At 45.6% G+C, this 26,430-nt stretch overlaps 1 pseudogene; it reads right to left on the reverse strand.

Moving 5' to 3' along the window:
* Window positions 1-2,561: 2,561 nt before the first annotated feature.
* On the reverse strand, window positions 2,562-25,746 carry LOC139580518 (egl nine homolog 1-like; annotated as a pseudogene).
* Between the last annotated feature and the right edge of the window lie 684 nt (window positions 25,747-26,430).

A 26,430-nucleotide genomic window follows, 5' to 3' on the forward strand; every position in this document is an offset into this window, starting at 1 on the left:
ACCCTAGTCCTGGGATAACATGCCACCTACCTAGGGAATAGGGTACCTTTTGGGCCACAGACAGTACTGTGACGTCATGACATTTGAGGTCAGTTGAGGAGCCCATAGAGATCCAGAGAAAGTGAGGAAGAAATCTTTCATTTTATTTCTATTTCTCTATCATCTTCCGGTCTCTCCCCTCTCAGGGCAGGACATCATGGCTGGTAGTGGGCCCTCTCCTCTCCTCTCTCAGGGCAGGACATCATGGCTGGTAGTGGGCCCTCTCCTCTCCTCTCTCTGGGCAGGACATCATGGCTGGTAGTGGGCCCTCTCCTCTCCTCTCTCAGGGCAGGACATCATGGCTGGTAGTGGGCCCTCTCCTCTTCTCTCTCAGGGCAGGACATCATGGCTGGTAGTGGGCCCTCTCCTCTCTCAGGGCAGGACATCATGGATGGTAGTGGGCTCTCCTCTTCTCTCTCAGGGCAGGACATCATGGCTGGTAGTGGCCCCTCTCCTCTCTCAGGGCAGGACATCATGGATGGTAGTGGGCTCTCCTCTTCTCTCTCAGGGCAGGACATCATGGCTGGTAGTGGGCCCTCTCCTCTCCTCTCAGGGCAGGACATCATGGCTGGTAGTGGGCCCTCTCTTCTCCTCTCTCAGGGCAGGACATCATGGCTGGTAGTGGGCCCTCCCCTCTCCTCTCTCAGGGCAGGACATCATGGCTGGTAGTGGGCCCTCTCCTCTCCTCTCTCAGGGCAGGACATCATGGCTGGTAGTGGGCCCTCTCCTCTCCTCTCTCTGGGCAGGACATCATGGCTGGTAGTGGGCCCTCTCCTCTCCTCTCTCAGGGCAGGACATCATGGCTGGTAGTGGGCCCTCTCCTCTTCTCTCTCAGGGCAGGACATCATGGCTGGTAGTGGGCCCTCTCCTCTCCTCTCTCAGGGCAGGACATCATGGCTGTAGTGGGCCTTCTCCTCTTCTCTCTCAGGGCAGGACATCATGGCTGGTAGTGGGCCCTCCCCTCTCCTCAGGGCAGGACATCATGGCTGGTAGTGGGCCCTCTCTTCTCCTCTCTCAGGGCAGGACATCATGGCTGGTAGTGGGCCCTCCCCTCTCAGGGCAGGACATCATGGATGGTAGTGGCCCCTCTCCTCTCTCAGGGCAGGACATCATGGCTGGTAGTGGGCCCTCTCCTCTCCTCTCTCAGGGCAGGACATCATGGCTGGTAGTGGGCCCTCTCCTCTCCTCTCTCTGGGCAGGACATCATGGCTGGTAGTGGGCCCTCTCCTCTCCTCTCTCAGGGCAGGACATCATGGCTGGTAGTGGGCCCTCTCCTCTCCTCTCTCAGGGCAGGACATCATGGCTGGTAGTGGGCCCTCTCCTCTTCTCTCTCAGGGCAGGACATCATGGCTGGTAGTGGGCCCTCTCCTCTCCTCTCTCTGGGCAGGACATCATGGCTGGTAGTGGGCCCTCTCCTCTCCTCTCTCAGGGCAGGACATCATGGCTGGTAGTGGGCCCTCTCCTCTTCTCTCTCAGGGCAGGACATCATGGCTGGTAGTGGGCCCTCTCCTCTTCTCTCTCAGGGCAGGACATCATGGCTGGTAGTGGGCCCTCTCCTCTTCTCTCTCAGGGCAGGACATCATGGCTGGTAGTGGGCCCTCTCCTCTTCTCTCTCAGGGCAGGACATCATGGCTGGTAGTGGGCCCTCTCCTCTCCTCTCTCAGGGCAGGACATCATGGCTGTAGTGGGCCTTCTCCTCTTCTCTCTCAGGGCAGGACATCATGGCTGGTAGTGGGCCCTCCCCTCTCCTCAGGGCAGGACATCATGGCTGGTAGTGGGCCTTCTCTCCTCTCTCAGGGCAGGACATCATGGATGGTAGTGGGCCTTCTCCTCTCCTCAGGGCAGGACATCATGACTGGTAGTGGCCCCTCTCCTCTCTCAGGGCAGGACATCATGGCTGGTAGTGGGCCCTCTCCTCTCCTCTCCTCTCTCAGGGCAGGACATCATGGCTGGTAGTGGCCCCTCTCCTCTCTCAGGGCAGGACATCATGGCTGGTAGTGGGCCCTCTCCTCTCTCAGGGCAGGACATCATGGCTGGTAGTGGCCCCTCTCCTCTCTCAGGGCAGGACATCATGGCTGGTAGTGGCCCCTCGCCTCTCTCAGGGCAGGACATCATGGCTGGTAGTGGCCCCTCTCCTCTCAGGGCAGGACATCATGGCTGGTAGTGGCCCCTCTCCTCTCAGGGCAGGACATCATGGCTGGTAGTGGCCCCTCGCCTCTCTCAGGGCAGGACATCATGGCTGGTAGTGGCCCCTCTCCTCTCAGGGCAGGACATCATGGCTGGTAGTGGGCCCTCTCCTCTCCTCTCAGGGCAGGACATCATGGCTGGTAGTGGGCCCTCTCCTCTTCTCTCTCAGGGCAGGACATCATGGCTGGTAGTGGGCCCTCTCCTCTCCTCTCAGGGCAGGACATCATGGCTGGTAGTGGGCCCTCTCCTCTCCTCTCTCAGGGCAGGACATCATGGCTGGTAGTGGGCCCTCTCCTCTCAGGGCAGGACATCATGGCTGGTAGTGGGCCCTCTCCTCTCCTCTCTCAGGGCAGGACATAATGGCTGGTAGTGGACCCTCCCCTCTCCTCTCTCAGGGCAGGACATCATGGCTGTTAGTGGGCCCTCTCCTCTCCTCTCTCAGGGCAGGACATCATGGCTGGTAGTGGGCCCTCCCCTCTCCTCTCTCAGGGCAGGACATCATGGCTGGTAGTGGGCCCTCTCCTCTCTCAGGGCAGGACATCATGGCTGGTAGTGGGCCCTCTTCTCCTCTCTCAGGGCAGGACATCATGGCTGGTAGTGGGCCCTCCCCTCTCCTCTCTCAGGGCAGGACATCATGGCTGGTAGTGGGCCCTCTCCTCTCCTCTCTCAGGGCAGGACATCATGGCTGGTAGTGGGCCCTCTCTTCTCCTCTCTCAGGGCAGGACATCATGGCTGGTAGTGGGCCCTCTCCTCTCCTCTCTCAGGGCAGGACATCATGGCTGGTAGTGGGCCCTCTCCTCTCTCAGGGCAGGACATCATGGCTGGTAGTGGGCCCTCTCCTCTCCTCTCTCAGGGCAGGACATCATGGCTGGTAGTGGGCCCTCTCCTCTCTCAGGGCAGGACATCATGGCTGGTAGTGGGCCCTCTCCTCTCTCAGGGCAGGACATCTCCAGCTCCTGGAAACACAGAGAATCAGACTTGGAGTAGAGGACTGACAGTGAGAGGATTCTCCTAGTAGCTTTGTGGATAGGCGTTTACTGTCCCTTTTAGTAGCCGAGCATCAGCACACATTTCAGCAAATAGAGGCCTGTTTCCAATACAGGTCGGATCTAAATGAATTGTTTACACATCTCTGATATTCCCACGGCCATGTGCATTAAAAGCATTAGTCTGTCATCGTTACTAGCCATGACACTACCAAACAGAAAACATCAGATTCAAGATGCTGAAATGTGAAATCAGGGTGTCTGGTCTGCGATATAATAACAAATCTAGTGTTTATACTGGTCACAAACAGTGTTGTCACGATACCAGAGTTTTGATTTCGGTGTGGTAGTCTTACGCATTAATGAAAAATAGACTTGATCCGTGAAAATTCTAGAACTTCATGTTCTAGTATCCAAAAAGTACAGAAGTTTGTGTATACCGTGCAACACTAATAAACGGTGTGGTAGTCTTTTTTTATCAAACGAAAGCTTGCGCATTAATGAAATAAACGCCTGTCTCTAATAAGCGCCGGTAGTGTTCAGTGATTAAAGCAAATAAGTTTTACGGTATATACAGCGACATCCTCATAGTAAAAGGTTTACCTGTTAGGTATTTCTCTTTAGCCCTGGCTCGTTCATCAGCATCAAAATACCACACTGTGATGGCATACCTGGAGAGAGAAGAAGAGGACAGAATTGACATCTCTGGGAGGGAGACACCAGAGATAATAGACAGTTCTGGACAGGTGGGACAGGTGAGGGTTTGTTATAAGCTACAGGTGAGTAGTTGAGGGAGTGGCTGAGAGTGTGTTACAAAGATGTGTTAAAGGTGTTTTTTAATTATATTTTGTACCTTTATTTAGCTAGGCAACTCAGTTAAGAACAAATTCTTATTTTCAATGACCACCTAGGAATAGTGGGTTAACTGCCTTGTTCAGGGGCAGAACGACAGATGTGTACCTTGTCAGCTCAGGGATTTGAACTTGCAACCTTTCAGTTACTAGTCCACCGCTCTAACCACTAGGCTACGCTGCCGTCCCGTGTAATACGGTGTGTAATACGATGTGTTATAAAGGTGTGTAATACGATGTGTTATAACGTTGTGTTAAAGGTTTGTTAAAGGTTTTAAATATGTCATAAGGTGTTATAAGGGTGATAAAGAAATGTTAAGGTGTGTAAAATTTGTGATAAACGTGTGTTAAGATGTTAAAAATGTCTTATTGGATGTGTTTTACAGGTGTGGTATAAGATGTGTTTTACAGACGTGTTTTAAAGGTGTATAATAAGATGTGTTAAAGGTGTGTTATTAGATGTGTTATGAGGTGTGTTAAATGTGTTAAGATATTATAAAGGTGTCACACTTATAAAGGTGTTATAAAGTGTGTTAAACGTATGTTATGATGTGTTAAAGGTGTCACAAGGGTGTGTTACAAGACGTGTTAAATGTCTTATTGCATGTGTTATAAAGGTGTGTTATAAAGGTGTGTTGTGTGTTAAAGGTGTGTTATAAAGGTGTGTTGTGTGTTAAAGGTGTGTTATAAAGGTGTTGTGTGTTAAAGGTGTGTTATAAAGGTGTGTTGTGTGTTAAAGGTGTGTTATAAAGGTGTTGTGTGTTATAAAGGTGTGTTGTGTGTTAAAGGTGTGTTATAAAGGTGTGTTATAAAGGTGTTGTGTGTTAAAGGTGTGTTATAAAGGTGTGTTGTGTGTTAAAGGTGTGTTATAAAGGTGTTGTGTGTTAAAGGTGTTGTTAGAAGATGTTATGATGGTGATATTATCTGGATCCCTACAAATCATCCGGGCTAGACGATCTGGACGCTCTCCTTCTAAAATTATCCGCCGAAATTGTTGCAACCCCTATTACTATCCTGTTCAACCTCTCGTATCGTCTGAGATCCATAAAGATTGGAAAGCTGCCGCCTCTTCAAAAGGGGGAGACACTAGACCCAAACTGTTACAGACCTATATCCATCCTGCCTACCGATAGTCTTCAAAAGGGGGAGACACTAAACCCAAACTGTTACAGACCTATATCCATCCTGCCTACCGATAGTCTTCAAAAGGGGGAGACACTAGACCCAAACTGTTACAGACCTATATCCATCCTGCCCTGCCTACCGATAGTCTTCAAAAGAGGGAGACACTAGACCCAAACTGTTACAGACCTATATCCATCCTGCCCTGCCTACCGATAGTCTTCAAAAGAGGGAGACACTAAACCCAAACTGTTACAGACCTATATCCATCCTGCCCTGCCTACCGATAGTCTTCAAAAGAGGGAGACACTAAACCCAAACTGTTACAGACCTATATCCATCCTGCCTACCGATAGTCTTCAAAAGGGGGAGACACTAGACCCAAACTGTTACAGACCTATATCCATCCTGCCCTGCCTACCGATAGTCTTCAAAAGAGGGAGACACTAAACCCAAACTGTTACAGACCTATATCCATCCTGCCTACCGATAGTCTTCAAAAGCCAAGTTAACAAACAGATCACCGACCATTTTGAATCCCACCGTACCTTCTCCGCTATGCAATCTGGTTTCAGAGCTGGTCATGGGTGCACCTCAGCCACGCTCAAGGTCCTAAACGATATCATAACCACCATCGATAAGAGACATTACTGTGCAGCCGTATTCATCGACCTGGCCAAGGCTTTTGACTCAATCACCGTATTCTTATCGGCAGACTCAATAGCCTTGGTTTCTCAAACTGCCTCGCCTGGTTCACCAACTACTTCTCAGATAAAGTTCAGTGTGTCAAATCGGAGGGCCTGTTGTCCGGACCTCTGGCAGTCTCTATAGGGGTGCCACAGAGTTCAATTCTTGGGCCGACTCTTTTCTCTGTATATATCAATGATGTCACTCTCGCTGCTGGTGATTCTCTGATCCACCTCTACGCAGACAACACCATTCTGTATACTTCTGTCCCTTCTTTGGACACTGAAGCTCATCTGGAGGTTAGTTAACAATGCCATACAACTCTCCTTCCGTGGCCTCCAACTGCTCTTAAATGATAGTAAAACTAAATGCATGCTCTTCAACCGATCGCTGCCCGCACCTCCCCGCCTGACTAGCATCACTACTCTGGACGGTTCTGACTTAGAATATATGGACAACTACAAATACCTAGGTGTCTGGTTAGACTGTAAACTCTCCTTCCAGACTCACATTAAGCATCTCCAATCCAAAATGAAATCTAGAATCGGCTTCCTATTTCGCATCAAAGCCTCCTTCACTCATGCTGCCAACCATACCCTCGTAAAACTGACCATCCTACCGATCCTCGACTTCGGCGATGTCATTTACAAAATAGCCTCCAACACTCTACTCAGCAAATTGGATGTAGTCTATCACAGAGCCATCTGTTTTGTCACGAAAGCCCCATATACTACCCATCACTGCGACCTGTATGCTCTCGTTGGCTGGCCTTCGCTACATATTCGTCGCCAAACCCACTGGCTCCAGGTCATCTATAAGTCTTTGCAAGGTAAAGCCCCGCCTTATCTCAGCTCACTGGTCACCATAGCAACACCCACCTGTAGCATGCGCTCCAGCAGGTATATTTCACTGGTCATCCCCAAAGCCAACACCTCCTTTGGCCGCCTTTCCTTCCAGTTCTCTGCTGCCAGTGACTGGAACGAACTGCAAAAATCACTGAAGCTGGAGACTTATATCTCCCTCACTAACTTTAAGCATCAGCTGTCAGAGCAGCTTACCGATCATTGCATCTGTAAATAACCCACCCAACTACCTCATCCCCATATTGTTATTTCTTAATGTTTTTGCTCTTTTGCACCCCAGTACCTCTACTTGCACATCATCATCTGCACATCTATCACTCCAGTGTTAATGCTACATTGTAATTATTTCGCCTCCATGGCCTATTTATTTCCTTACCTCCCTACTCTTCTACATTTGCAACACTGTTATTGACTGTGTTTGTTTATGAATCTCTGTGCTGTTGTTTGTGTCGCACTGCTTTGCTTTATCTTGGCCAGGTCACAGTTGTAAATGAGAACTTGTTCTCAACTGGCCTACCTAGTTAAATAAAGGTTATATAAAATAGTTTAGTTTAGTTAGTGTCACAGTTGTTACAAGACAAGTATTAAAAGTATGTCTTATTGGATGTGTGTTAAAATGTGTTAAAGTGTTATGGGGGGGGTTCTATGGGGGTTTTCTATGGGGGGAAATGTTCTATATGGGTGGTGTTATATATGGGGAGGTGTTGTTATATAGGGGGGGGGGGGGGGGTGTTGTAAGATTTTATATAGGTGTGTTAATAAAGAGGGTTGAGGGCTTCTGCTCTGGACAGGTAAAAGGACAGGTGTTCTAAGGTACCAACCTAGTAGCATGGGCGGGCTGGACCTCGTGTGGGTTCCGTCTGTCTGACCAGAAAAACAGCAACCTGTCAAACTTAGGCTCGATGTCAGCGAACTGAGCTTTACCCTCTGGGAAGATACGCAGAACACCCCCATGTTCCTAGAAAAACAGATCAATCAATTATTCAATCAGAATATCCCCATGTTCCTAGAATAGAATCAAATAATACAAGCAGAGATGAGAACAGACCACAAAAATAGAACAACAGATGACAGATGTATAACTCTGCTATAGCTACTTAAGAAAGAAACGGGTTTGACAAATAGGTCAACAGACCAATCACAGCAGCATTGAGAGCAGAACAGATTGAAATCGGAATCCGTTACAAACGTGGATTAAAACGAGAAAATTTGAACAATTGTTGCCTCTTCAGGGTTGTGTTCATAATGGCTCCCTAATCACTTTATAATGCACTACATTTGACCAAGGCCCATAAGGACCTGGAGACAGTAATATATAACTGGAGACAGTAATATGACCTGGGAACACACTAAGTCTAGGAGACCTGGGGGAGTAAAGCTGAGGATAGGAGGAGACCTGGGGGAGTATAGCTGAGGATAGGAGGAGACCTGGGGGAGTATAGCTGAGGATAGGAGGAGACCTGGGGGAGTATAGCTGAGGATAGGAGGAGACCTGGGGGAGTAAAGCTGAGGATAGGAGGAGACCTGGGGGAGTAAAGCTGAGGATAGGAGGAGACCTGGGGGAGTATAGCTGAGGATAGGAGGAGACCTGGGGGAGTATAGCTGAGGATAGGAGGAGACCTGGGGGAGTAAAGCTGAGGATAGGAGGAGACCTGGGGGAGTAAAGCTGAGGATAGGAGGAGACCTGGGGGAGTAAAGCTGAGGATAGGAGGAGACCTGGGGGAGTAAAGCTGAGGATAGGAGGAGACCTGGGGGAGTAAAGCTGAGGATAGGAGGAGACCTGGGGGAGTAAAGCTGAGGATAGGAGGAGACCTGGGGGAGTAAAGCTGAAGATAGGAGGAGACCTGGGGGAGTAAAGCTGAGGATAGGAGGAGACCTGGGGGAGTAAAGCTGAGGATAGGAGGAGACCTGGGGGAGTAAAGCTGAGGATAGGAGGAGACCTGGGGGGGTAAAGCTGAGAATAGGAGGAGACCTGGGGGAGTAAAGCTGAGGATAGGAGGAGACCTGGGGGAGTAAAGCTGAGGATAGGAGGAGACCTGGGTGAGTAAAGCTGAGGATAGGAGGAGACCTGGGGGAGTAAAGCTGAAGATAGGAGGAGACCTGGGGGAGTAAAGCTGAGGATAGGAGGAGACCTGGGGGAGTAAAGCTGAGGATAGGAGGAGACCTGGGGGAGTAAAGCTGAGGATAGGAGGAGACCTGGGGGAGTAAAGCTGAGGATAGGAGGAGACCTGGGGGAGTAAAGCTGAGGATAGGAGGAGACCTGGGGGAGTAAAGCTGAAGATAGGAGGAGACCTGGGGGAGTAAAGCTGAGGATAGGAGGAGACCTGGGGGAGTAAAGCTGAGGATAGGAGGAGACCTGGGGGAGTAAAGCTGAGGATAGGAGGAGACCTGGGGGAGTAAAGCTGAGGATAGGAGGAGACCTGGGGGAGTAAAGCTGAGGATAGGAGGAGACCTGGGGGAGTAAAGCTGAGGATAGGAGGAGACCTGGGGGAGTAAAGCTGAGGATAGGAGGAGACCTGGGGGAGTAAAGCTGAGGATAGGAGGAGACCTGGGGGAGTAAAGCTGAGGATAGGAGGAGACCTGGGGGAGTAAAGCTGAGGATAGGAGGAGACCTGGGGGAGTAAAGCTGAGGATAGGAGGAGACCTGGGGGAGTAAAGCTGAGGATAGGAGGAGACCTGGGGGAGTATAGCTGAGGATAGGAGGAGACCTGGGGGAGTAAAGCTGAGGATAGGAGGAGACCTGGGGGAGTAAAGCTGAGGATAGGAGGAGACCTGGGGGAGTATAGCTGAGGATAGGAGGAGACCTGGGGGAGTAAAGCTGAGGATAGGAGGAGACCTGGGGGAGTAAAGCTGAGGATAGGAGGAGACCTGGGGGAGTATAGCTGAGGATAGGAGGAGACCTGGGGGAGTAAAGCTGAGGATAGGAGGAGACCTGGGGGAGTAAAGCTGAGGATAGGAGGAGACCTGAGGGAGTATACCTGAGGATAGGAGGAGACCTGGGGGAGTATAGCTGAGGATAGGAGGAGACCTGGGGGAGTAAAGCTGAGGATAGGAGGAGACCTGGGGGAGTAAAGCTGAGGATAGGAGGGGACAATAAAGTCAAGGTATTGGAGTGGCCATCACAAAGCCCTGACCTCAATCCTATCGAAAATTTGTGGGCAGAACTGAAACAGCGTGTGAGAGCAAGGAGGCCTACAAACCTGAGTTACACCAGCTCTGTCAGGAGAAATGGGCCAAAATTCACCCAACGTATTGTGGGAAGCTTGTTGAAGGCTACTGAAACGTTTGACCCAAGTTAAACCATTTAAAGGCAATGCTACCAAATACTAATTGAGTGTATGTAAACTTCTGACCCACTGGGAATGTGATGAAAGAAATAAAAGCTGAAATAAATAATTCTCTCTACTATTATTCTGACATTTCACAGTCTTAAAATAAAGTGGTTATCCTAACTGACCTAAGACAGGGAATTTTTACTAGGATTAAATGTCAGGAATTGTTAAAAACTCAGTTTAAATGTATTTGTCTAAGGTGTACATGTAAACTTCCGACTTCAACTGTACGTTATATAGGTATGCACGGTAGCTTTGACATCGGTTTTTAACATCGACGTTAAATTAGACATCGGGCCAATACCAATGTTGGCATTTTTAGCTAATATCAGTCTCTGGGTTACAGTAATAGTAGATAACTAGACAGTAATATACCTTGGTGTCCCAGTCTCTGGGTTACAGTAATAGTAGATAACTAGACAGTAATATACCTTGGTGTCCCAGTCTCTGGGTTACAGTAATATACCTTGGTGTCCCAGTCTCTGGGTTACAGTAATAGTAGATAACTGGAGACAGTAATATACCTTGGTGTCCCAGTCTCTGGGTTACAGTAATAGTATATAACTAGACAGTAATATACCTTGGTGTCCCAGTCTCTGGGTTACAGTAATAGTAGATAACTGGAGACAGTAATATACCTTGGTGTCCCAGTCTCTGGGCTACAGTAATAGTAGATAACTAGACAGTAATATACCTTGGTGTCCCAGTCTCTGGGTTACAGTAATAGTAGATAACTAGACAGTAATATACCTTGGTGTCCCAGTCTCTGGGTTACAGTAATAGTAGATAACTAGACAGTAATATACCTTGGTGTCCCAGTCTCTGGGTTACAGTAATATACCTTGGTGTCCCAGTCTCTGGGTTACAGTAATAGTAGATAACTGGAGACAGTAATATACCTTGGTGTCCCAGTCTCTGGGTTACAGTAATAGTATATAACTAGACAGTAATATACCTTGGTGTCCCAGTCTCTGGGTTACAGTAATAGTAGATAACTAGACAGTAATATACATTGGTGTCCCAGTCTCTGGGTTACAGTAATAGTAGATAACTAGACAGTAATATACCTTGGTGTCCCAGTCTCTGGGCTACAGTAATATACCTTGGTGTCCCAGTCTCTGGGTTACAGTAATAGTAGATAACTAGACAGTAATATACCTTGGTGTCCCAGTCTCTGGGTTACAGTAATAGTAGATAACTGGAGACAGTAATATACCTTGGTGTCCCAGTCTCTGGGTTACAGTAATAGTAGATAACTAGACAGTAATATACCTTGGTGTCCCAGTCTCTGGGCTACAGTAATATACCTTGGTGTCCCAGTCTCTGGGTTACAGTAATAGTAGATAACTGGAGACAGTAATATACCTTGGTGTCCCAGTCTCTGGGTTACAGTAATAGTATATAACTAGACAGTAATATACCTTGGTGTCCCAGTCTCTGGGTTACAGTAATAGTAGATAACTGGAGACAGTAATATACCTTGGTGTCCCAGTCTCTGGGCTACAGTAATAGTAGATAACTAGACAGTAATATACCTTGGTGTCCCAGTCTCTGGGTTACAGTAATAGTAGATAACTAGACAGTAATATACCTTGGTGTCCCAGTCTCTGGGTTACAGTAATAGTAGATAACTAGACAGTAATATACCTTGGTGTCCCAGTCTCTGGGTTACAGTAATATACCTTGGTGTCCCAGTCTCTGGGTTACAGTAATAGTAGATAACTGGAGACAGTAATATACCTTGGTGTCCCAGTCTCTGGGTTACAGTAATAGTATATAACTAGACAGTAATATACCTTGGTGTCCCAGTCTCTGGGTTACAGTAATAGTAGATAACTGGAGACAGTAATATACCTTGGTGTCCCAGTCTCTGGGCTACAGTAATAGTAGATAACTAGACAGTAATATACCTTGGTGTCCCAGTCTCTGGGTTACAGTAATAGTAGATAACTAGACAGTAATATACCTTGGTGTCCCAGTCTCTGGGTTACAGTAATAGTAGATAACTAGACAGTAATATACCTTGGTGTCCCAGTCTCTGGGCTACAGTAATATACCTTGGTGTCCCAGTCTCTGGGTTACAGTAATAGTAGATAACTAGACAGTAATATACCTTGGTGTCCCAGTCTCTGGGCTACAGTAATAGTAGATAACTAGACAGTAATATACCTTGGTGTCCCAGTCTCTGGGTTACAGTAATAGTAGATAACTAGACAGTAATATACCTTGGTGTCCCAGTCTCTGGGTTACAGTAATAGTAGATAACTAGACAGTAATATACCTTGGTGTCCCAGTCTCTGGGCTACAGTAATATACCTTGGTGTCCCAGTCTCTGGGTTACAGTAATAGTAGATAACTAGACAGTAATATACCTTGGTGTCCCAGTCTCTGGGTTACAGTAATAGTAGATAACTGGAGACAGTAATATACCTTGGTGTCCCAGTCTCTGGGTTACAGTAATAGTAGATAACTAGACAGTAATATACCTTGGTGTCCCAGTCTCTGGGCTACAGTAATATACCTTGGTGTCCCAGTCTCTGGGCTACAGTAATAGTAGATAACTGGAGACAGTAATATACCTTGGTGTCCCAGTCTCTGGGTTACAGTAATAGTAGATAACTGGATACAGTAATATACCTTGGTGTCCCAGTCTCTGGGTTACAGTAATAGTAGATAACTGGAGACAGTAATATACCTTGGTGTCCCAGTCTCTGGGCTACAGTAATAGTAGATAACTAGACAGTAATATACCTTGGTGTCCCAGTCTCTGGGTTACAGTAATAGTAGATAACTAGACAGTAATATACCTTGGTGTCCCAGTCTCTGGGTTACAGTAATAGTAGATAACTAGACAGTAATATACCTTGGTGTCCCAGTCTCTGGGTTACAGTAATATACCTTGGTGTCCCAGTCTCTGGGTTACAGTAATAGTAGATAACTGGAGACAGTAATATACCTTGGTGTCCCAGTCTCTGGGTTACAGTAATAGTATATAACTAGACAGTAATATACCTTGGTGTCCCAGTCTCTGGGTTACAGTAATAGTAGATAACTGGAGACAGTAATATACCTTGGTGTCCCAGTCTCTGGGCTACAGTAATAGTAGATAACTAGACAGTAATATACCTTGGTGTCCCAGTCTCTGGGTTACAGTAATAGTAGATAACTAGACAGTAATATACCTTGGTGTCCCAGTCTCTGGGTTACAGTAATAGTAGATAACTAGACAGTAATATACCTTGGTGTCCCAGTCTCTGGGCTACAGTAATATACCTTGGTGTCCCAGTCTCTGGGTTACAGTAATAGTAGATAACTAGACAGTAATATACCTTGGTGTCCCATTCTCGGGGTTACAGTAATAGTAGATAACTGGAGACAGTAATATACCTTGGTGTCCCAGTCTCTGGGTTACAGTAATAGTATATAACTAGACAGTAATATACCTTGGTGTCCCAGTCTCTGGGTTACAGTAATAGTAGATAACTGGAGACAGTAATATACCTTGGTGTCCCAGTCTCTGGGCTACAGTAATAGTAGATAACTAGACAGTAATATACCTTGGTGTCCCAGTCTCTGGGTTACAGTAATAGTAGATAACTAGACAGTAATATACCTTGGTGTCCCAGTCTCTGGGTTACAGTAATAGTAGATAACTAGACAGTAATATACCTTGGTGTCCCAGTCTCTGGGTTACAGTAATATACCTTGGTGTCCCAGTCTCTGGGTTACAGTAATAGTAGATAACTGGAGACAGTAATATACCTTGGTGTCCCAGTCTCTGGGTTACAGTAATAGTATATAACTAGACAGTAATATACCTTGGTGTCCCAGTCTCTGGGTTACAGTAATAGTAGATAACTGGAGACAGTAATATACCTTGGTGTCCCAGTCTCTGGGCTACAGTAATAGTAGATAACTAGACAGTAATATACCTTGGTGTCCCAGTCTCTGGGTTACAGTAATAGTAGATAACTAGACAGTAATATACCTTGGTGTCCCAGTCTCTGGGTTACAGTAATAGTAGATAACTAGACAGTAATATACCTTGGTGTCCCAGTCTCTGGGCTACAGTAATATACCTTGGTGTCCCAGTCTCTGGGTTACAGTAATAGTAGATAACTAGACAGTAATATACCTTGGTGTCCCAGTCTCTGGGTTACAGTAATAGTAGATAACTGGAGACAGTAATATACCTTGGTGTCCCAGTCTCTGGGTTACAGTAATAGTAGATAACTAGACAGTAATATACCTTGGTGTCCCAGTCTCTGGGCTACAGTAATATACCTTGGTGTCCCAGTCTCTGGGCTACAGTAATAGTAGATAACTGGAGACAGTAATATACCTTGGTGTCCCAGTCTCTGGGTTACAGTAATAGTAGATAACTGGATACAGTAATATACCTTGGTGTCCCAGTCTCTGGGTTACAGTAATAGTAGATAACTAGACAGTAATATACCTTGGTGTCCCAGTCTCTGGGTTACAGTAATAGTAGATAAATGGAGACAGTAATATACCTTGGTGTCCCAGTCTCTGGGCTACAGTAATAGTTGATAACTGGAGACAGTAATATACCTTGGTGTCCCAGTCTCTGGGTTACAGTAATATACCTTGGTGTCCCAGTCTCTGGGTTACAGTAATAGTAGATAACTGGAGACAGTAATATACCTTGGTGTCCCAGTCTCTGGGTTACAGTAATAGTAGATAACGGGAGACAGTAATATACCTTGGTGTCCCAGTCTCTGGGTTACAGTAATAGTAGATAACTGGAGACAGTAATATACCTTGGTGTCCCAGTCTCTGGGCTACAGTAATAGTTGATAACTGGAGACAGTAATATACCTTGGTGTCCCAGTCTCTGGGTTACAGTAATATACCTTGGTGTCCCAGTCTCTGGGTTACAGTAATAGTAGATAACTGGAGACAGTAATATACCTTGGTGTCCCAGTCTCTGGGTTACAGTAATAGTAGATAAATGGAGACAGTAATATACCTTGGTGTCCCAGTCTCTGGGCTACAGTAATAGTTGATAACTGGAGACAGTAATATACCTTGGTGTCCCAGTCTCTGGGTTACAGTAATATACCTTGGTGTCCCAGTCTCTGGGTTACAGTAATAGTAGATAACTGGAGACAGTAATATACCTTGGTGTCCCAGTCTCTGGGTTACAGTAATAGTAGATAACGGGAGACAGTAATATACCTTGGTGTCCCAGTCTCTGGGTTACAGTAATAGTAGATAACTAGACAGTTGTTACGGATACAAGTGTTCTGTGTGTATCCTGTGTGTATTTCTTTTCTCTCCTTCTCCCCTACTCACAGGTGACCATCATCATTCCCCAATCAGTCATCAATCAGTCGCTAATCAGAAGACACCTGCTCCTTTTCCCTTACCCAATCACAGTCCCTTTCCCTTGGTTTAAAACCCCTGTCAGTTGTTTTCTCCCCAGCTCAATCTCTTTTGTAAATGCCTCCTGTCTGTAGATCGCTTGTGTGTTTTGCAGTTACATGTCACTTGGTCCCCATCTGTCAGTATTGTTTTTGGTTATGGTGTTTGAGTGTTTGTTTGATGGTGGGAAAAGGGGGTAACCAGACAAGTTGCCCTTGGGCTACACTACCCGTAGTTAAACTTTGTTATATAAACACTAGTTAGAACTGGGCGGACCACCCCCTGTATTTTTGGTTAGTTAGTTAGCTGTTTGTGAAGTAGGCTAGTCTAGCTTAGGGGTGTTTTGAATTATTATTCTTTCATTCCTTGGGTCCCGCTCAGCCCCTTTTCCTGCTCCCCCCATTTACCGTGTGTTTATAAATAAACATTTAGTGTTTGACGGTAATTAAGTTGTCTGTGGTTATTTTTGTTCTCACTATTACATTGTCACTATAATAATTTGCATGAGTTGTGTTACGGGTCCCATTACCATCACCCCTAGATTGTCGGGCCAAAGGGATTCGTAACAACAGTAATATACCTTGGTGTCCCAGTCTCTGGGTTACAGTAATAGTAGATAACTAGACAGTAATATACCTTGGTGTCCCAGTCTCTGGGCTACAGTAATATACCTTGGTGTCCCAGTCTCTGGGTTACAGTAATAGTAGATAACTAGACAGTAATATACCTTGGTGTCCCAGTCTCTGGGTTACAGTAATAGTAGATAACTGGAGACAGTAATATACCTTGGTGTCCCAGTCTCTGGGCTACAGTAATAGTTGATAACTGGAGACAGTAATATACCTTGGTGTCCCAGTCTCTGGGTTACAGTAATATACCTTGGTGTCCCAGTCTCTGGGTTACAGTAATAGTAGATAACTGGAGACAGTAATATACCTTGGTGTCCCAGTCTCTGGGTTACAGTAATAGTAGATAACTGGAGACAGTAATATACCTTGGTGTCCCAGTCTCTGGGTTACAGTAATATACCTTGGTGTCCCAGTCTCTGGGCTACAGTAATAGTAGATAACTGGACAGTAATATACCTTGGTGTCCCAGTCTCTGGGTTACAGTAATAGTAGATAACTAGACAGTAATATACCTTGGTGTCCCAGTCTCTGGGTTACAGTAATATACCTTGGTGTCCCAGTCTCTGGGCTACAGTAATAGTAGATAACTGGAGACAGTAATATACCTTGGTGTCCCAGTCTCTGGGTTACAGTAATAGTAGATAACTGGAGACAGTAATATACCTTGGTGTCCCAGTCTCTGGGTTACAGTAATATACCTTGGTGTCCCAGTCTCTGGGCTACAGTAATATACCTTGGTGTCCCAGTCTCTGGGCTACAGTAATATACCTTGGTGTCCCAGTCTCTGGGTTACAGTAATAGTAGATAACTGGAGACAGAAATATACCTTGGTGTCCCAGTCTCTGGGCTACAGTAATATACCTTGGTGTCCCAGTCTCTGGGCTACAGTAATATACCTTGGTGTCCCAGTCTCTGGGTTACAGTAATAGTAGATAACTGGAGACAGTAATATACCTTGGTGTCCCAGTCTCTGGGTTACAGTAATAGTAGATAACTAGACAGTAATATACCTTGGTGTCCCAGTCTCTGGTTTACAGTAATAGTAGATAAAAGGGAGACAGTAATATACCTTGGTGTCCCAGTCTCTGGGTTACAGTATTAGTAGATAACTAGACAGTAATATACCTTGGTGTCCCCGTCTCTGGGTTACAGTAATATACCTTGGTGTCCCAGTCTCTGGGTTACAGTAATAGTAGATAACTAGACAGTAATATACCTTGGTGTCCCAGTCTCTGGGCTACAGTAATAGTAGATAACTGGAGACAGTAATATACCTTGGTGTCCCAGTCTCTGGGTTACAGTAATAGTAGATAACTAGACAGTAATATACCTTGGTGTCCCAGTCTCTGGGTTACAGTAATAGTAGATAACTAGACAGTAATATACCTTGGTGTCCCAGTCTCTGGGTTACAGTAATAGTAGATAACTAGACAGTAATATACCTTGGTGTCCCAGTCTCTGGGTTACAGTAATAGTAGATAACTAGACAGTAATATACCTTGGTGTCCCAGTCTCTGGGTTACAGTAATAGTAGATAACTAGACAGTAATATACCTTGGTGTCCCAGTCTCTGGGTTACAGTAATATACCTTGGTGTCCCAGTCTCTGGGCTACAGTAATAGTAGATAACTGGACAGTAATATACCTTGGTGTCCCAGTCTCTGGGTTACAGTAATAGTAGATAACTAGACAGTAATATACCTTGGTGTCCCAGTCTCTGGGTTACAGTAATATACCTTGGTGTCCCAGTCTCTGGGTTACAGTAATAGTAGATAACTGGAGACAGTAATATACCTTGGTGTCCCAGTCTCTGGGTTACAGTAATAGTAGATAACTGGAGACAGTAATATACCTTGGTGTCCCAGTCTCTGGGTTACAGTAATATACCTTGGTGTCCCAGTCTCTGGGCTACAGTAATATACCTTGGTGTCCCAGTCTCTGGGCTACAGTAATAGTAGATAACTGGAGACAGTAATATACCTTGGTGTCCCAGTCTCTGGGTTACAGTAATAGTAGATAACTGGAGACAGTAATATACCTTGGTGTCCCAGTCTCTGGGTTACAGTAATATACCTTGGTGTCCCAGTCTCTGGGCTACAGTAATATACCTTGGTGTCCCAGTCTCTGGGTTACAGTAATAGTAGATAACTGGAGACAGAAATATACCTTGGTGTCCCAGTCTCTGGGTTACAGTAATATACCTTGGTGTCCCAGTCTCTGGGCTACAGTAATATACCTTGGTGTCCCAGTCTCTGGGCTACAGTAATATACCTTGGTGTCCAAGTCTCTGGGTTACAGTAATAGTAGATAACTGGAGACAGTAATATACCTTGGTGTCCCAGTCTCTGGGTTACAGTAATAGTAGATAACTAGACAGTAATATACCTTGGTGTCCCAGTCTCTGGTTTACAGTAATAGTAGATAACTAGACAGTAATATACCTTGGTGTCCCAGTCTCTGGGTTACAGTATTAGTAGATAACTAGACAGTAATATACCTTGGTGTCCCCGTCTCTGGGTTACAGTAATATACCTTGGTGTCCCAGTCTCTGGGTTACAGTAATAGTAGATAACTAGACAGTAATATACCTTGGTGTCCCAGTCTCTGGGCTACAGTAATAGTAGATAACTGGAGACAGTAATATACCTTGGTGTCCCAGTCTCTGGGTTACAGTAATAGTAGATAACTAGACAGTAATATACCTTGGTGTCCCAGTCTCTGGGTTACAGTAATAGTAGATAACTAGACAGTAATATACCTTGGTGTCCCAGTCTCTGGGTTACAGTAATAGTAGATAACTAGACAGTAATATACCTTGGTGTCCCAGTCTCTGGGTTACAGTAATAGTAGATAACTAGACAGTAATATACCTTGGTGTCCCAGTCTCTGGGTTACAGTAATAGTAGATAACTAGACAGTAATATACCTTGGTGTCCCAGTCTCTGGGTTACAGTAATAGTAGATAACTAGAGACAGTAATATACCTTGGTGTCCCAGTCTCTGGGTTACAGTAATAGTAGATAACTGGACAGTAATATACCTTGGTGTCCCAGTCTCTGGGTTACAGTAATAGTAGATAACTGGAGACAGTAATATACCTTGGTGTCCCAGTCTCTGGGTTACAGTAATAGTAGATAACTGGAGACAGTAATATACCTTGGTGTCCCAGTCTCTGGGTTACAGTAATAGTAGATAACTAGACAGTAATATACCTTGGTGTCCCAGTCTCTGGGTTACAGTAATAGTAGATAACTAGACAGTAATATACCTTGGTGTCCCAGTCTCTGGGTTACAGTAATAGTAGATATCTAGACAGTAATATACCTTGGTGTCCCAGTCTCTGGGTTACAGTATTAGTAGATAACTAGACAGTAATATACCTTGGTGTCCCCGTCTCTGTGTTACAGTAATATACCTTGGTGTCCCAGTCTCTGGGCTACAGTAATAGTAGATAACTAGACAGTAATATACCTTGGTGTCCCAGTCTCTGGGCTACAGTAATAGTAGATAACCGGAGACAGTAATATACCTTGTTGTCCCAGTCTCTGGGTTACAGTAATAGTAGATAACTAGACAGTAATATACCTTGGTGTCCCAGTCTCTGGGCTACAGTAATAGTAGATAACTGGAGACAGTAATATACCTTGGTGTCCCAGTCTCTGGGTTACAGTAATAGTAGATAACTAGACAGTAATATACCTTGGTGTCCCAGTCTCTGGGTTACAGTAATAGTAGATAACTAGACAGTAATATACCTTGGTGTCCCAGTCTCTGGGTTACAGTAATAGTAGATAACTAGACAGTAATATACCTTGGTGTCCCAGTCTCTGGGTTACAGTAATAGTAGATAACTAGACAGTAATATACCTTGGTGTCCCAGTCTCTGGGTTACAGTAATAGTAGATAACTGGAGACAGTAATATACCTTGGTGTCCCAGTCTCTGGGTTACAGTAATAGTAGATAACTAGACAGTAATATACCTTGGTGTCCCAGTCTCTGGGTTACAGTAATAGTAGATAACTAGACAGTAATATACCTTGGTGTCCCAGTCTCTGGGTTACAGTAATAGTAGATAACTAGACAGTAATATACCTTGGTGTCCCAGTCTCTGGGCTACAGTAATAGTAGATAACTGGAGACAGTAATATACCTTGGTGTCTCAGTCTCTGGGTTACAGTAATATACCTTGGTGTCCCAGTCTCTGGGTTACAGTAATAGTAGATAACTGGAGACAGTAATATACCTTGGTGTCCCAGTCTCTGGGCTACAGTAATAGTAGATAACTGGAGACAGTAATATACCTTGGTGTCCCAGTCTCTGGGTTACAGTAATAGTAGATAACTAGACAGTAATATACCTTGGTGTCCCAGTCTCTGGGTTACAGTAATAGTAGATAACTGGAGACAGTAATATACCTTGGTGTCCCAGTCTCTGGGCTACAGTAATAGTAGATAACTAGACAGTAATATACCTTGGTGTCCCAGTCTCTGGGTTACAGTAATAGTAGATAACTAGACAGTAATATACCTTGGTGTCCCAGTCTCTGGGTTACAGTAATAGTAGATAACTGGAGACAGTAATATACCTTGGTGTCCCAGTCTCTGGGTTACAGTAATAGTAGATAACTGGAGACAGTAATATACCTTGGTGTCCCAGTCTCTGGGTTACAGTAATAGTAGATAACTGGAGACAGTAATATACCTTGGAGTCCCAGTCTCTGGGTTACAGTAATAGTAGATAACTAGACAGTAATATACCTTGGTGTCCCAGTCTCTGGGTTACAGTAATAGTAGATAACTGGAGACAGTAATATACCTTGGTGTCCCAGTCTCTGGGCTACAGTAATAGTAGATAACTAGACAGTAATATACCTTGGTGTCCCAGTCTCTGGGTTACAGTAATAGTAGATAACTAGACAGTAATATACCTTGGTGTCCCAGTCTCTGGGTTACAGTAATAGTAGATAACTGGAGACAGTAATATACCTTGGTGTCCCAGTCTCTGGGTTACAGTAATAGTAGATAACTAGACAGTAATATACCTTGGTGTCCCAGTCTCTGGGTTACAGTAATAGTAGATAACTGGAGACAGTAATATACCTTGGTGTCCCAGTCTCTGGGCTACAGTAATAGTAGATAACTGGAGACAGTAATATACCTTGGTGTCCCAGTCTCTGGGTTACAGTAATAGTAGATAACTAGACAGTAATATACCTTGGTGTCCCAGTCTCTGGGTTACAGTAATAGTAGATAACTAGACAGTTATATACCTTGGTGTCCCAGTCTTTATTTAGGTAGTATATACAGGTGACACATCGCCCGTCTCCGTTCGGGTTGTTCACATGGCGTACGTATCCGGTCCCGTTGCCTGGGTAACACGCCACCATTGCCTAGACAACAGAACAGAAATGGAATGATGGTTAGAAGGAGAAGATTAGTCCTGACTCGTCTAGGACCAAGAGGCATGGAGAGGCAGCCTTTAGTTATTATGCCCCCAGCCTCTGGAATAGCCTGCCAGAGAACCTGAGGGGGACCAAGAGGCACGGAGAGACAGCCTTTAGTTATTATGCTCCCAGAGAACCTGAGGGGGGCCAAGAGGCACGGAGAGGCAGCCTTTAGTTATTATGCTCCCAGCCTCTGGAATAGCCTGCCAGAGAACCTGAGGAGGACCAAGAGGCATGGAGAGGCAGCCTTTAGTTATTATGCTCCCAGCCTCTGGAATAGCCTGCCAGAGAACCTGAGGGGACCAAGAGGCATGGAGAGGCAGCCTTTAGTTATTATGCTCCCAGCCTCTGGAATAGCCTGCCAGAGAACCTGAGGGGGGCCAAGAGGCATGGAGAGACAACCTTTAGTTATTATGCTCCCAGCCTCTGGAATAGCCTGCCAGAGAACCTGAGGGGACCAAGAGGCATGGAGAGGCAGCCTTTAGTTATTATGCTCCCAGCCTCTGGAATAGCCTGCCAGAGAACCTGAGGGGGGCCAAGAGGCATGGAGAGACAACCTTTAGTTATTATGCTCCCAGCCTCTGGAATAGCCTGCCAGAGAACCTGAGGGGGGCCAAGAGGCATGGAGAGACAACCTTTAGTTATTATGCTCCCAGCCTCTGGAATAGCCTGCCAGAGAACCTGAGGGGACCAAGAGGCATGGAGGCAGCCTTTAGTTATTATGCCCCCAGCCCAAGTTGTGTATCGTCTGCGTAGCAGTCAAAATCAATGCCGTGCTTTCTGATAACGCTGCCAAGGGGTAATCTAACTAACAACATTAACTAGACTAACTGTCATGATTAACCTCTCTGGGATATGTGGGACGGTAGCGTCCCACCTGGCCAACATCCAGTGAAAATGCAGAGCGCCAAATTCAAATAAATTACTATAAAAATTTAACTTTCATGAAATCACACATTCAATATACCAAATTAAAGCTACACTTGCTGTGAATCCAGCCAACGTGTCAGATTTCAAAAATGCTTTACGGGGAAAGCAAACAATGCTATTATTTGAGGATAGCACCCCAGCTAACAATCACAGATCATCATATTTCAACCCTCCCGGCGCGACACAAAACGCAGAAATAAAGATATAATTCATGCCTTACCTTTGACGAGCTTCTTCTGTTGGCCCTCCAATATGTCCCATAAACATCACAAATGGTCCTTTTGTTCGATTAATTCCGTCGATATATATCCAAAATGTCAATTTCTTTGGCGCGTTTGATCCAGAAAAACACCAGTTCCAACTTGCACAACGTGACTACAAAATATCTCAAAAGTTACCTGTAAGCTTTGTCCAAACATCTCATACTACTTTTGTAATACAACTTTAGGTCTTTTTTTACGTAAATCATCGATAAAATTGAAGACGGGATGATCTGTGTTCAATACCGGAGGAAAACAATGTGTAGCATGCTTCCTGGGCACGCGCCTCTAACAAACAGTACACTTCACTGGAGCCTCATTCTGAACATGGCTACTTCTTCATTTCTCAAAGGAAAAACCTCAACCAATTTCTAAAGACTGTTGACATCCAGTGGAAGCGATAGGAACTGCAGGAAGGTCCCTTAGAAATCTGGATTCCCAATGAAAGCCCATTGAAAAGAGAGTGACCTCCCCAAAAAAATATTCTAAATGTTTGTCCAGGGTTTTGCCTGCCAAATAAGTTCTGTTGTAGTCACAGACATGATTCAAACAGTTTTAGAAACTTCAGAGTGTTGTCTATCCAATAGTAATAATAATATGCATATATTAGCATCTGGGACAGAGTAGGAGGCAGTTTACTCTGGGCACGCTTTTCATCCAAACGTGAAAATGCTGCCCCCTATCCTAGAGAAGTTAAAGTAACTAACTTTGGTATTCCGGATAGCCTGAGGACTTATTTCCTATTTGCCTGAACGAGAGCCAGTCAGCCTGAGTATACGTGTGCCGAGCCTTTCGCCAAATGCAATTCTTGAGGTGGAGTAACTCTGCCAGATCACGGTCGAACCAGGGGCTGAACCTGTTTTTAATTCTCATTTTCTTTATGGTGGCGTGTTTGCAAACAATACCACTGAAAATATCAAAAAAGAAGGTGCAAGCATCTTTGACAGAGGGGATCAAGCTGATTCTATACCATTTTACAGAGTCCAGTTCATGAAGGAAGGCTTGCTCATGACATTTATGACAAATCAGGACAGGTCGTTTCACTGAGCAGCCATTACGAACACAGGCTGTAAAACATTAGAGAAAACACCAGACGGATGCCCATCAGGATTATTTGTGAGGATCGAGGCACAGCAGAGGACAGGGAGAGCTCTGCACTGCTAATTTATGACATCTGAATGTGCATCAGATGGCAACAAGATCATATTGTACAGCAATTTCATCAGGTAACATGAACACAAAGCCGGCGAGAGATGGTTAGAATAGGATGGGAGGCCAAAAGTCTGTGTAACCAATAGAGAGTCAGTCCCCAGTGTGGGAACAAACATAGTTGGTCCCACGGTTCGCTAAAGAAAGTTTGTAGTCAACAAAGTATCATGAGACCCTCATGCCCATGAGGCAAATAGCAAAATGCACAAAAAAAAAAAGTGTAATATATTACGACTCTATTACATCTACAGGCTGGCCACAGACACAGACAGGTAACATGGTGTCTCAGGCCTATGGAAAGCCCCATCACATGTGAAGCATTCAACAGGAGAAATGTTCCTGACATTTATCCATAAATGTAATCCCACAGTCATGCTGTTGTAACCACACCTATAGTCCACACCAAATGTCACCCTATTTTCTAGTGGACTGCTTTTGACCAGGGTCCATAGGGCTTAATGTAGGGGACCGGGTGCCATTTGGGACACAGCCTTGTCTATAGGATTTCACATGTAACCTTGATTTAACTGGGCAAGTCACTTAAGAACAAATTCTTAGTTACAGTGACAGCCTACCCTGGCCAAACCTGGATGACGCTGGGCCAATATGGCCCAAGACAAGGATTATACCCAAGTTTATAAATGTATTTAACCTGGCTACTTACTTTAGTCCTTCCATTTATTGTAAAGTTTCCCAGTTGACCATTACAATGTCTGGCCAGATCATCCATATGGCTCATGAGGAAGCGGATCTTCTCACACCCGGACTCTCGGCCCTCGATCCATGTGATCTTATCTCCCCTAATGTCTTTAATGGAGTCACTTTTCTGACTGACCAACTGATCGTCGGTAAACTTCACGGTTTTATGCAGCACTTTGACGTCCTCCAGGATGGCCAGCCCCGTTTCCCCGCCGAGGAACCCTAACTACACATATCCCATGCTTAGTCATACACGGTACGATGTACTCCCTGGCGAGTTTCTGAGTCGTGGACCGGGCGGTGGTTTGTCCGTTGGGTTTGGTATGGTTATTCGACCAGCCTGGCTTATCGACCGAGGACACCGCGCTCTCTGCGTTTGTTATGAACCCTTTCATTATAGTCTCTCTACTCCGAGATGCAGCGCAGGTCTTTTGTTGCGGTAGTGTCTGTCCTTTCTCCCAATCCCCAGACGGTGCTTGACGTTCAGCAGGCTTCTCTTTTGAAACCTGCGACTTCGCCTCAGATTCTTTACAAATGAGCTTGTGCATTTTCCAGTGCTGCGTCTGGTGCGCCTTGCTGCAGTAAAACGAGTTTCGACACCGGCCGCACTTGAGGAGATTCTCCAGTTTCCCACAAAGTTCACAATACTGTCTTTCTCTTTCCCGCTCCAAGTCCTGAGTAGTCAGGGCTGCAGTCGTGTGTTTAGTCTCCATGTGTGCAGTTGGCTAATGTTAGCGTGTTACGGTCTTAAAATCCAATCCTTTACACGCATCCTTCTACTGATCCATTTGGATGTGATACACACACAGCTCCAACCCAGCCTACAACGCCACACAGTGAAACTGAAAACCAGCTCCCAACGACATAAGACTCGATCATTTCATCACAGCTATTCGGTTGTTTACTTCATATTACACTTTAATAGGAAAGTCGGTGCGTTCGAGCCCAGCATATCGATAAATCCAGTCTTCCGGGGGTTTTGTAGCAAGGCACTAACCATCTGTTTCGCTCAGTACCCTTCCCTGTGTGCGCCGTCCGTGTTCTCCGCCCTCCCTCTCTCTGGGGCTTATTCATTACGCCATTCCGTAGCAAAATGTTTCTTAAACGGAAGACAGCGGGGAGGGACCTACAGTGGGGAGAACAAGTATTTGATACACTGCCGATTTTGCAGGTTTTCCTACTTACAAAGCATGTAGAGGTCTGTAATTTTTATCATAGGTACACTTCAACTGTGAGAGACGGAATCTAAAACAAAAATCCAGAAAATCACATTGTATGATTTTTAAGTAATTAATTTGCATTTTATTGCATGACATAAGTATTTGATACATCAGAAAAGCAGAACTTAATATTTGGTACAGAAACCTTTGTTTGCAATTACAGAGATCATACGTTTCCTGTAGTTCTTGACTAGGTTTGCACACACTGCAGCAGGGATTTTGGCCCACTCCTCCCTACAGATCTTCTCCAGATCCTTCAGGTTTCGGGACTGTCGCTGGGCAATACGGACTTTCAGCTCCCTCCAAAGATTTTCTATTGGGTTCAGGTCTGGAGACTGGCTAGGCCACTCCAGGACCTTGAGATGCTTCTTACGGAGCCACTCCTTAGTTGCCATGGCTGTGTGCTTCGTGTCGTTGTCATGCTGGAAGACCCAGCCACGACCCATCTTCAATGCTCTTACTGAGGGAAGGAGGTTGTTGGCCAAGATCTCGCGATACATGGCCCCATCCATCCTCCCCTCAATACGGTGCAGTCGTCCTGTCCCCTTTGCAGAAAAGCATCCCCAAAGAATGATGTTTCCACCTCC

This window comes from Salvelinus alpinus, chromosome 7, assembly GCF_045679555.1.
Source record: "Salvelinus alpinus chromosome 7, SLU_Salpinus.1, whole genome shotgun sequence".
NCBI lineage: Eukaryota > Metazoa > Chordata > Actinopteri > Salmoniformes > Salmonidae > Salvelinus > Salvelinus alpinus.